Genomic DNA, 10,880 nt, shown 5'->3' on the forward strand with positions numbered 1-10,880 from the left:
TATTGCTAATTTTATGTATCTTTGTAAAGCACTGTGCACTAGGCTGCTAGGTTCTTGATATTCGACACAATGCAATCCTCTATGTCTAACCAATCAATGTGTTTGGGCATTTGGCTGTTGGATATCCTGCTTGTGATATTCCGTAATCAACTTTGGTATCACAGGTAGGGCATCTAGTGGCTGGATGCACCGATGCTCAAAAGTAGAGGATTTGAACTCGTTTTACGCATGATTGACAAAAATTGTACAAAATCCTAGATGAGTTGGGTACTCAGACCGCCAATGCTTCTTCAATGACCCAATTAATTCTAAAGCTGAGATGTTCTAGAGCTCAACGAATGTTGCATCTTTTTTAGAGGTTTTTATCTCGCTAGATCTTGCTTGAGTAGTGCAATTGACGTTCTGGCGCTTGTATCCATGGTTAGTATTAAGGATATATCTGGAAAGTCAACCAACATCCTAGCCGGCACTTTATCTCAAGCATATGCGGCTAGGATTGCTTCCAAGAGTTCCACTGCTGATCAAACTTCCAAGAGTTTTATTGCTGTTAGAAATTCTACAGCTAAATGATCAAACTTTCAAGAGTTCTATTGATATTAGAAGTACCATAGCTAATCAAACACCAGTTATTACATACAAGAAGAACTCTACAATTGGTACTCACAAAGACACTAGGCAACCCAAAGGAGATACTGATTGGTACAAACTCCTAATCAATATTTTATGTAATCTAGAACACTAGAGTCCTAGCACCACAGCCACAAGACTCCTAGAACTATACAGAGAAGGACTCCAAGAACACTATGAAGAAGGACTCCGTTTCTAAATAAAGCTATGTACTAATTCATTGTAAATTAATGTGATTATTATTTTCTGTGCTCTTTCATACGCACACTTAGACTCTCTCTCTCCTCAATGTCTCTCTCTCTTCCTCTCAACGTCTCTCTCTCTCTTATTCTCTCTTGCTCTCTTCAACATGGCATTAGAGCACCAGTTTTTTTCTTCCCCTTGCTTCGCTTCCCTCCCTCAACAGTCTCTTGACCATCAAACTTACCGACAACAATTACTTACTATGGAGGTCGCAACTTGTTCCTCTCTTGAAGACTTATGACTTTTTTTCTCTTGTGGATGGCTCCTCCATCTATCCTCCTACAATATAGTCATTGAAAAAGACTTCATTCCCATATGCAAACCGAATCCTGCCTACAATTCATGGATTCATGAGGACCAACTTCTCATGTGTTGGCTTATTGCTTCACTCACCGAATCCGTCCATGCTCAAATTGTTGGATGTTCTACTGCCAGAGTAGTTTGGCTGTAAATCTACCTATGCTACACCTTTTATAGCAAAGATTATGAAACTTCGCTTTCAGTTACAAAACATGAAACGCGGTATTAGTATGATTCATAATTATTCGGCCTTTGTTACTTCTATTATAGCTTGGCCATCTTGCTTTTAAATTTGTTCGTCGTCTTGTTTCTCAATTTAGATTACTTGTTACTTTTGAGAAAATTTAATTTTTGTGTGATGCTTGTCAAAATGGAAAGAGTCATAAACTCCCCTTCTCCTCTTCTACTTCAGTCTCTAAAGCCCCTTTGGACTTGATTTATTTGGATGTATGGGGACCCTCTCCTATTGCTTCTATTAACGGTTTTCGGTACTATGTTATTTTTGTGGATGCCTTTAGTAAGTACACCTGGTTGTATCCTATGCATTTGAAGTATGAGGTTGTTAGGATTCTTCAACAATTTAAATTACTTGTTGAAAATTTATTTTCCAGACGGATTAAACGCTTTCAGAGTGATTGGGGTGGCGAATATCTCCCTGTATCTACCTTTCTCACTTCTTGTGGGATTGATCATCGCCTCCCTTGTCCTCACACTCGTGAGGAAAATGGAGCTGTCGAGTGCCGTCATTGCCATATTGTTGAAACTGGCCTTACCTTGTTAGCTTATTCTTCTTGGCTTAAAATATTTTGGAACATTGCCTTTGAAACTGCAATATTTCTTATAAATAGGACTCCTAACCCTGTTTTGGGCAATGTCTCACCCCACTACAAATTCTCCACAGTCCATCTGGACTATGCCTCCTTAAGAGTTTTTGGTTGTGCATATTACCCTTACCTTTGTCCTTATAACAAACACAAGCTAGAGTTTCGCTCTAGCATGCATGTTTTTCTTGGTTACAGTCCTCGTCATCGTGGGTATTGTTGCTTCAATCCTAAAACAAATAAACTCCTAATTTCCCGTAATGTTGTTTTTGATGAAAAACAGTTTCCTTTTCACCATCAATCATTCACTGCGATTACCCATCACTCTCAACCACCTTAGCCCTCCTCCTGTGTTTCCTTCCCCTCCTCCATCTCCTCCTCTTGTGCCCCCCCCAACCCCACCCACACCCTTGGCCGAATCACCTCTCCTAGAAGACCATGACTCCCCTCCCCACCTAACCCCTATTTCTTCCCCTGGCCTAATCCCCTCCCTTATGTACTCACCACCCCCATCCCCACCCCTGGCAAAATCACCTCCCCTTGGGCCCCACCCTCCACCTCATCCTTATCCTCTTCTCCTTCTTTGGATCTTGTTACTGATCTCCTCCTCAATATCCATCTACTTCCCCAACTCCTCCAACCACTTCTCTTAACACTCATCCTATGATAACTCACTCCAAAGCCCACCATCCACCCAAAGCCCTACTTACATCCATCTCTGATGATACCCACTTTGAGCCTACCTCTTTCACTACTGCCAACAAATACCCTCATTAGCGAACGGCTATGGATGATGAATTTAATGCCCTAATAAAGAATGACACTTGGTCTTTTGTCCCTCCTCCTCCTCAGACAAATGTTATAGGTTGCAAGTGGGTGTTTCGAATTAAAATGCAGGCTGATGGTTTTATTAAAAGACACAAAACCCGCTTAGTGGCAAAACAGTTCAATCAATAAGAGGGTCTTGACTACAATGAAACCTTTAGCCCTGTTGTCAAATCCACTACTATCCGCCTGGTTCTATCTTAGCTGTTTCTCACCCTTGGCCTATTCACCAACTTGACATCCAAAATGCCTTTCTCCATGGCTTTCTAAATGAAATAGTCTATATGAAACAATCACCAAGGTTTGCTGACCCTCTTCATCCTGTTATGTTTGTTGCCTTCACATATCTCTCTATGGTCTCAAACAGGCCCCTCATGCTTGGTTTGATTGTCTTAGTTCCTTCCTACTGGAATTTGACTTTGTTGGATCTAAAACTTACCCTTCTTTTTTCATTTATCATGGTATTTCTGGAACACTTTTTATCTGAATTTATGTCGATGACATCATTGTTACTAGTAGTTCTGAAATGTTACTATAAAAATTTATGATTGCTATTGCCTCTGTCTTTGCCGTCAAAGATCTTGGTCCCCTCCATTACTTTCTTGGAATGTCTGTTTCTTTATTCCCTGATGGTCTTCACCTTTGTCAACAGTATATCACTAACCTTCTTTGCAAGGCTAACATGAGTGATTGTAACCCCGTTACCAATCATTTTTCTCCCTCTACCCAATTGAGCAAATTTTCGGGGGAGCTAATGGATGATCCTACATTATACATAAGTATTGTGGGAGCCCTACAGTATGCTACTATGACTCGTCTTAACATACAGTTTGCAATCAACAAGGTCTATCAATTTATGCAAAGTCCAACTCTTGATCATTGGTCTGTTGTCAAAAGGATTCTGCAGTACTTAAATGGTATACTCTCATGGAATAGTCATTAACAAATCCTCTAATATGAATTTAACTGCCTTTATCGATGCTGATTGGGCTGGATGACCCGATGATCGTAAGTCTACTAGTGGTTATGCTGTCATTCGGGGGCCCAACATCGTTTCTTGGAGTTCTCGAAAACAATTCACTCTTGCTCGCTCTAGTACAGAGTCTGAATATCGAGCTCTTGCTAATGCCGCTGCTGAGCTCACTTGGTATAATCTCTACTTCACGAGCTTCATATATTCCTAAGTGTTGCTTTTGTACTTTGGTGTGATAATATTAATGCCATCTATCCACTGCAAATCCTGTCTTTCATGCTCGTACCAAACATGTGGAGATTGACTTCCACTTTGGTCGTGATAAGGTTGCCAAAGGAGATCTTCATGTTCGTTTCTTATCTACTAAGGATCAACAAGCTGATATCTTCACCAAGCGGTTATCTACTCCATGTTTCATCACCTTATTGACCAACCTCAAGGTCACTTCACCTCCCTTGAGTTTGAGGGGGCATATTAAGGATATATCTGGAAAATCAACCAACATCCTAGCCGGCACTTTATCTCAAGCATATGCGGCTAGGATTGCTTCCAAGAGTTCCACTGCTGTTAGAAGTTCCACAACTGATCAAACTTCCAAGAGTTTTACTGCTATTAGAAATTCTACAGCTAAATGATCAAACTTCCAAGAGTTCTACTGATATTAGAAGTACCATAGCTAATCAAACACCAGTTATTACATACAAGAAGAACTCTACAATTGGTACTCACAAAGACACTAGGCAACCCAAAGGAGATACTGATTGGTACAAACCCCTAATCAATATTTAATGTAATCTAAAACACTAGAGTCCTAGCACCACAGCCACAAGACTCCTAGAACTATATAGAGAAGGACTCCAAGAACACTATGAAGAAGGACTCCGTTTCTAAATAAAGCTATATACTAATTCATTGTAAATTAATGTGATTATTATTTTGTGCTCTTCATACACACACTCAGACTCTCTCTCTCTCTCTCTCTCTCCTCATCGTCTCTCTTTCTCTTCCTCTCAACATCTCTCTCTCTTCTTCTCTCTTGCTCTCTTCAACTATTATTATCTTCAACAGTTAGATGCATGCAATATGGATTCTATTAAATCCTAATCGTTCAAAATATGGTTTGGTTCCTTTTATAAAAAAAAATGATTTTCTTTCACTTAAGTTGATTATATGTGCACATAGTGTTTTAAGCGGTTAAGATTTAATGAAAAATGCATGCGACATGCATCCAATAGTGAGCACCACAGATACCACCATGTTAGATGTATTACCCAAGCAATATACCGTCTCACTGCCCGTGGATGGTTGGAGGAGTAATGATTTCTTTTCTTTTGGAGTACAAGGATGCTTTTAGTATATAAGGGATTGAAATATTACATATACTATTGATAGTTGAACCCATGACTTATTCATCAGCTACCAATTGAGCCCCTTGAATGATCACAATTTGTTTTTTTTTAAACAAAGGGAAGAATATTGATGACCAAACAGTGAAGATGACGCCCCGTTTATGTAGAAAGAAAAAAATGACGAAGATGACAAATGTTCTTCTGCATTATTTTTAAGAAAGGGTATTCAGGTAATTTGGGAAACAAACAAAAAGGTACTTTTGAATCGAGAAAAAAACGATGTTTTAACTTTTAACGAACCTGGGGACTTGGACTACAACGGCCGAGAGAAGGAAACGGAAGGCCGAGAGAAGGAAACGGAAGTGGCGAAACGAAAGTAGCGAGGCTCCTAATCAGGTCAGGTTCTTCGTCTTCTTCCATTCGTTTTTTTTTTTTTTTTGGCTCTCTTCTGCTTTGTCCTATTTAATTGTATTTTTCTTTCAATTGGTGACCCAAGAGGGATAGAAAGGCAAAAAGGAATAAGGCGGACGAGTAACTTTGTTATGTGTGTGAGAATTGGAAAAAGGATTTGCAATGCGGTAGGGTTTCGGCTCTGCCCCACTCTCTTTTTCTTTCTCAAAGAAAGAAGGGAGTGGAAGTTACTGATCATCTGGGTTAAATGTAGTGGGAATTGCAGGGATATGGGTTCGTTTCGGTTGGATGTCAGTGGAGTCAAAAAGAGGAGGGATGCGGTAGTGGTGACGGTAGAACATCAATTATTATTAGGGGTCAAAAGAAAATAAAAAATAAAAAAGGAAAAAGAAATATAGAGGAGGACTATGAAAGGAGAGTGGTTGATTGAGAAGGAGGTGTAATCCTTAGCCCTAATACCAGATTAGTGGAGGGTAGGGGTGCAAGTTCCGCCCTAGGCTTGGGCGGCCTGAGCCCGAATAGGGCTTGGGCTAAAGATTTTGGCCCTAAGGGCGGGTTTGGGCCAAAATATTCTGGCCTTGAATTAGGGCCAAGGGTGGGCCTGGGATTACTCTCTGGCCCATCCAGCCCATCCCGGCCCGTCCCTGATCTTGGTCCTGATTGGCCCTGATTCTGGCACTGATTCTGACCATGATTCTAGCCATGATCTTGGCCTTGATTTTGACCTTGATCTTGGCCCTGATCCTAACCCTGATATTGGCCCTAATCTTGGCCTTGATCTAGGCCCATGATTTTGGCCCTGATTTGAATATTGACCCTCCACCCATATGGAGAGGAATTAATTATAATCCACATGGGTGAATATTTGACACCTGTCAAATTTTAAAAACATGATCATGTTTTGTAAAAAAATTAATAAAAATAAATTATATCTTCATTACCAATGTAGTAAGCGTCCACCTGATTTTGGCTCGATCCTAACCCTAATTTTGGCTATAGTTTTAATGTTAATTTGACCATGATTATGTATTAGATTTTTACCCTAATCTTCACATTAACATTGATATAACTATAAGTCTTGATTTTGACCTTTAGTCATTTTGATAATATTAGACTATGAGTTCACTTTTTATATTATTTTTAAGATAATTTTTATTTTTTGAATTAAGTCATTTTTAGTTCAAAAAAATCATTGATTTTTTTTTTTTGACTAAGGCGAGATAATATATTATAAATAATAAAAGCTAGTATATAGAGAATTTATATCTAACAAATCTACACCCCAACTTCTCATCATGAATATTGACATCTTTCTTTTGCCTCCAATGTGATATTTCAAAGAAAAAAAAAAAAAACTTATTAAGGACATATAGCTATGTTTGTAACTAAATATAATTTTCTTTAACCATGAAAAAAAATATCAATACTAAATTATTGTTGATTTACTTGTTAACAAAGTTTTGAATATGATTTTTTTTTTTGTTGAATAAGGATATCAATGGGAGGGGTTTTCAATTTCCATCACCAAAGTAATGGGAGAGGTTTTTAATTTCCATCATCAAAGTAATGAGAGACTTTCAGAGATCAATATTGAATTATGGAGTAAGAATTTATTTATGTTTAAAGCAACACTATTAACTTATTGACTATTTTATCATTTTGTATGAGCTTGAATCATCTTATATTTCTATGAATTTTATTTTTAGTTTACTTATGATATTTTTATTTTTATTATTATTATTATTTTTTATGAATTTACATTTATTATTTTAGGTCCAAGAATATGACCAATTAAGGCTAGGGCCAAGATAGGGTCAATCAGGGCTAATCAGGGCCAATCAGGGCTAGGGACATGGCCAATCAGGGTCAGAGCCAATCAGGGCCAATCAGGGTCAGGGCTAGGGCCAATTAGGGCGAGAATGGGCTTGGCTTGGCCCTGTAGGGCTTAGGGCCAGGGACAATAATCCTTGGCCCTTAACTAGGGTCAGGGTGGGAATGGGTTCAGATTATAACATATAGGGCTGGGCTTGGGATTGCAAAAGCCCGGCCCAGTTGCAGCCCTAGTGGAGGGCCATTTAGGGGAAGTGGGGGGAATTGGCTAGATTCAGAATTGCCTTAGATAGAAACAACTTCAAAGAGGACTAACCATAATAAGCTATAACAACAAGGAAACATGAACCATTACCAAGAGAGCGAGAGCTGGATTTTGGTAAACTTAAATATTTTCCTCCACTGGTTTGTTTGTATTTATTTGAATTACATTGCGTGTATGGCACTCTGTATATCTTGCTAACTATTTTTATTTCATTTGTTGAGTAACTTCTCTTGCTCTATCAACTGATTCATGTAGTTAATTTAGTTATGTCTCAAGTAACTAATGATTTCACAGAAGCACACGATTTTTGTGGGGAAAATTTAAGCACCTAGCAGCTGACAAATCCTAATTTATGATCACATGCAGCCAAAAAGCAAGCCACTAGGAGCGAAAGCAACTCGATTGTAAAGGAGACAGGCGAAAGCACCCTTAGACGTAAAGGCGCTACTTAGCCCAACTCTAAACCAAGAAGAGAGTCCTGCCAAATTTCCATTCTTACCAAAAATTTTAGTAGTGATACCAATTATTTTTAAAAATAATTACCCAACTTCTATTTATCTTTTGTTGAATTTTTTTGAGTTTGGCCATTTTGCAGTTGTTATATCATTGATTTTTATCCCCAGATATTAATTTGGTTTTCGATTCCAGTTCTATGAGATTAAAACTCTATTCCTTGATGCAGCTAACCTTGTAGGTTTTTAATGAGAAGTACTATCCATTTTTCACTTTTTGTGCACAACATTGGGTCATGGGTTTTGGAACTAAGCAAATAGTTCTTGTCTCTGTAATTGCAGGAAAAAGAGCATCAAATGTTTTACTGTAAAGGTCAACAACATCAGAAACGCTAATCCCTTAGATATGGAGGAAAAATGGAAAAAATGGGCTTCTATTTGACTGTTTTCTACCTTTTCTTGCAAAGCCAAAACCCAAATGAAAAAAATGAGTGGAACAAGACTGTGCAGTCTGTTGAGTGAACTTGGATATGAAGGGCATGAGGTTTTAGACCCTGACAGCTTTGAATGGCCTTTTCTGTATGAGGGTGCCCAGCCCCTCCTTGAATGGATATGCTCTAGCCTCCGCCCTGCCAATGTTCTGTCTGCTGTTGAAGTCTCTCAATATGAGCAGTTTCTACAAGAGGGGAAGCTATTGGAGGGGGAAGACTTGGACTCTGCTTTTGATAGCATCTCAGCTTTCACAAGTAGGAGGGATGACCAAGACGCAGTTTTTGGTGCTGAAGAAGGATTGGAAGATATCCAGGATGCAACCGTAGCATACAAAAACGAGGCTTTAGAATTGCAGAAACAGCTGAAGCTTCTACAATGTCAGTGTGATTTGCTCAGCTGTCAAGCTTCATCTTTGAACCAAGGAAGAAGATCACGGGCCACAGCAACATCAACAGTCACTGGACAACTCACTGTAATTGATGATGAGCTTTCAACAAGAAATTTGGAGATGAATGCGGTGCTTGGAATGATCTCTTCTACGGCACAGGAGTTGTCTCACTATCATTCGGGGGATGAGGATGGTGTGTACTTGGCGTATTCAGATTTCCGTTCATTCTTGTTAGAGGATTCAGCTTGTTCAAAGGAGCTAAACCAGTGGTTTGTGAAACAGTTTGAAGCCGGTCCTTTTCAATTAGTGGCTGAGGATAGCAAGGTGACATCTTCGTGGTTGAGTCTTGATGACTCTCCAGATTCTGTACTAGAAGATTCAGAGATGTCTTGCCATCAATATGGGGCTGAGTTGCAAAGGCTTCGCTCAATATTTGGAACGAGTGAAAGACAGTGGGTAGAAGCACAAGTTGAGAATGCTAAACAGCAAGCTATTCTTGCAGCAGCTAAATCTCAAGTAGCATTGGGCAAAGCTCACATTCATCTTAATCTTCGCTCTCTCAGGAGGAAACATTCCGATTTGACGAGAGAACATCCAAAGTTACACCATAAAGTTAAGTCATTGTCTGAGAGTATTCCAGATCTTTGCTCAGAGCTGGCTCAACTTCTGGACACATGTATCTTGCAAGGTCATTATGATTTAAAGGTGTTGCGCCAAGAATCCTATATTGTTCGACAAAAGGTGTTCATAGGTCATTTAATTAATCAGCTTGCTATGCATCAGTTTCTGAAAATAGCTTGCCAATTGGAACATAAAACCATGCTTGGTGCCTACTCATTGCTAAAAGTTATTGAATCAGAACTGCAAGCACGCCAATCAGCCACCAATGGCCGAATCAGTCGTTACTCATCACTGATTCAAGCTGCATCTGAAGAACATGAACAAGGAATAGTTGATGACCGGGATACTTTTCTGCATGGTGTAAGTGGTCTTTTAAGTATTCATTCAAATCCTCAAGCTGGGTTACCAACATGTGTATCTGCACCTGGTATTGTTCAGCAGATATCTAGTCTTCAGTCAGGTTTGATGACCCTCCAGTTAGAGCTTGAAAGTGCACTCCCGGAGAATAGAAAAAAATGTATCAATGAGCTGTGCACTTTTATTCAAAGGTTGCAGGAACTACTTTTTTCATCCTCAACAACTGCACAGCCTATTCTGTCACCTTGGCCGCTAATGAGAGAAATTGTAGGAATGGAAAATGTCAATGCACAACTGTCAGCAGCCATTGAAGAAGTTATTTGGGTGCATGGTGACAAGGCTGAGATAGTAAAACATCATCCACATGAGGTGGGGTGGGAGAGGCAGGTTTTTGTTGACTTTTTCTGCTATCCAGAACACCTCAGGAATCAAGTTAGGAGCTGACTTATAGGGTGAAGGCTTTTCAAGTTTAGACATGATCAATCCGTCAGAACTGTCTAAATATTTTTTAATTTTTTTGGTCACCTGAAGCCATTGTGGTAATTACAGTATATACCGCGCGATTTCATTTCATTTAGTTTGATTGTCCATATGAACACTTTAATCTGATTCTCTTTCAGTGAACTTCAATTTTAATGGCAGCTTTTCAAGACTCTCTTTACAGTCCTGACACAAATTTTGGACAATTGCGTGCTACTGTGATGTTAATGACCATCCCAGCCGCAGAATGGTATAGATGAAGAAGAGCACTGTGCTTGAGGGAAGCTTGTTCTGTTGATTTTTAGAGTCTTGTTTGGTCTTTACTTCATTAAAAAAAAAGTCTTAGTTGGTATAGGGAAGTTACAGAGTTACAGATTTTAAGAACAGACTACAGTCCCAGGATCTGATTCCTCAGCTTGTTCTGTTGATTTCTAGAGTCTCATTTG

The 10,880-nt window shown here is 39.2% G+C and overlaps 1 pseudogene across 1 annotated transcript; it reads left to right on the top strand.

Moving 5' to 3' along the window:
- Positions 1-5,449: 5,449 nt before the first annotated feature.
- Positions 5,450-10,591, top strand: LOC149005379 (AUGMIN subunit 3 pseudogene; annotated as a pseudogene). The gene is made up of 2 exons (XR_016175562.1): positions 5,450-5,534; positions 8,439-10,591. The product of XR_016175562.1 is annotated as an AUGMIN subunit 3 pseudogene (transcript).
- The last annotated feature ends 289 nt before the right edge of the window (positions 10,592-10,880 follow it).

Source organism: Hakea prostrata, chromosome 9 (genome assembly GCF_041222555.1).
Source record: "Hakea prostrata isolate BN-2017 chromosome 9, UWA_Hpros_2, whole genome shotgun sequence".
Lineage (NCBI taxonomy): Eukaryota > Viridiplantae > Streptophyta > Magnoliopsida > Proteales > Proteaceae > Hakea > Hakea prostrata.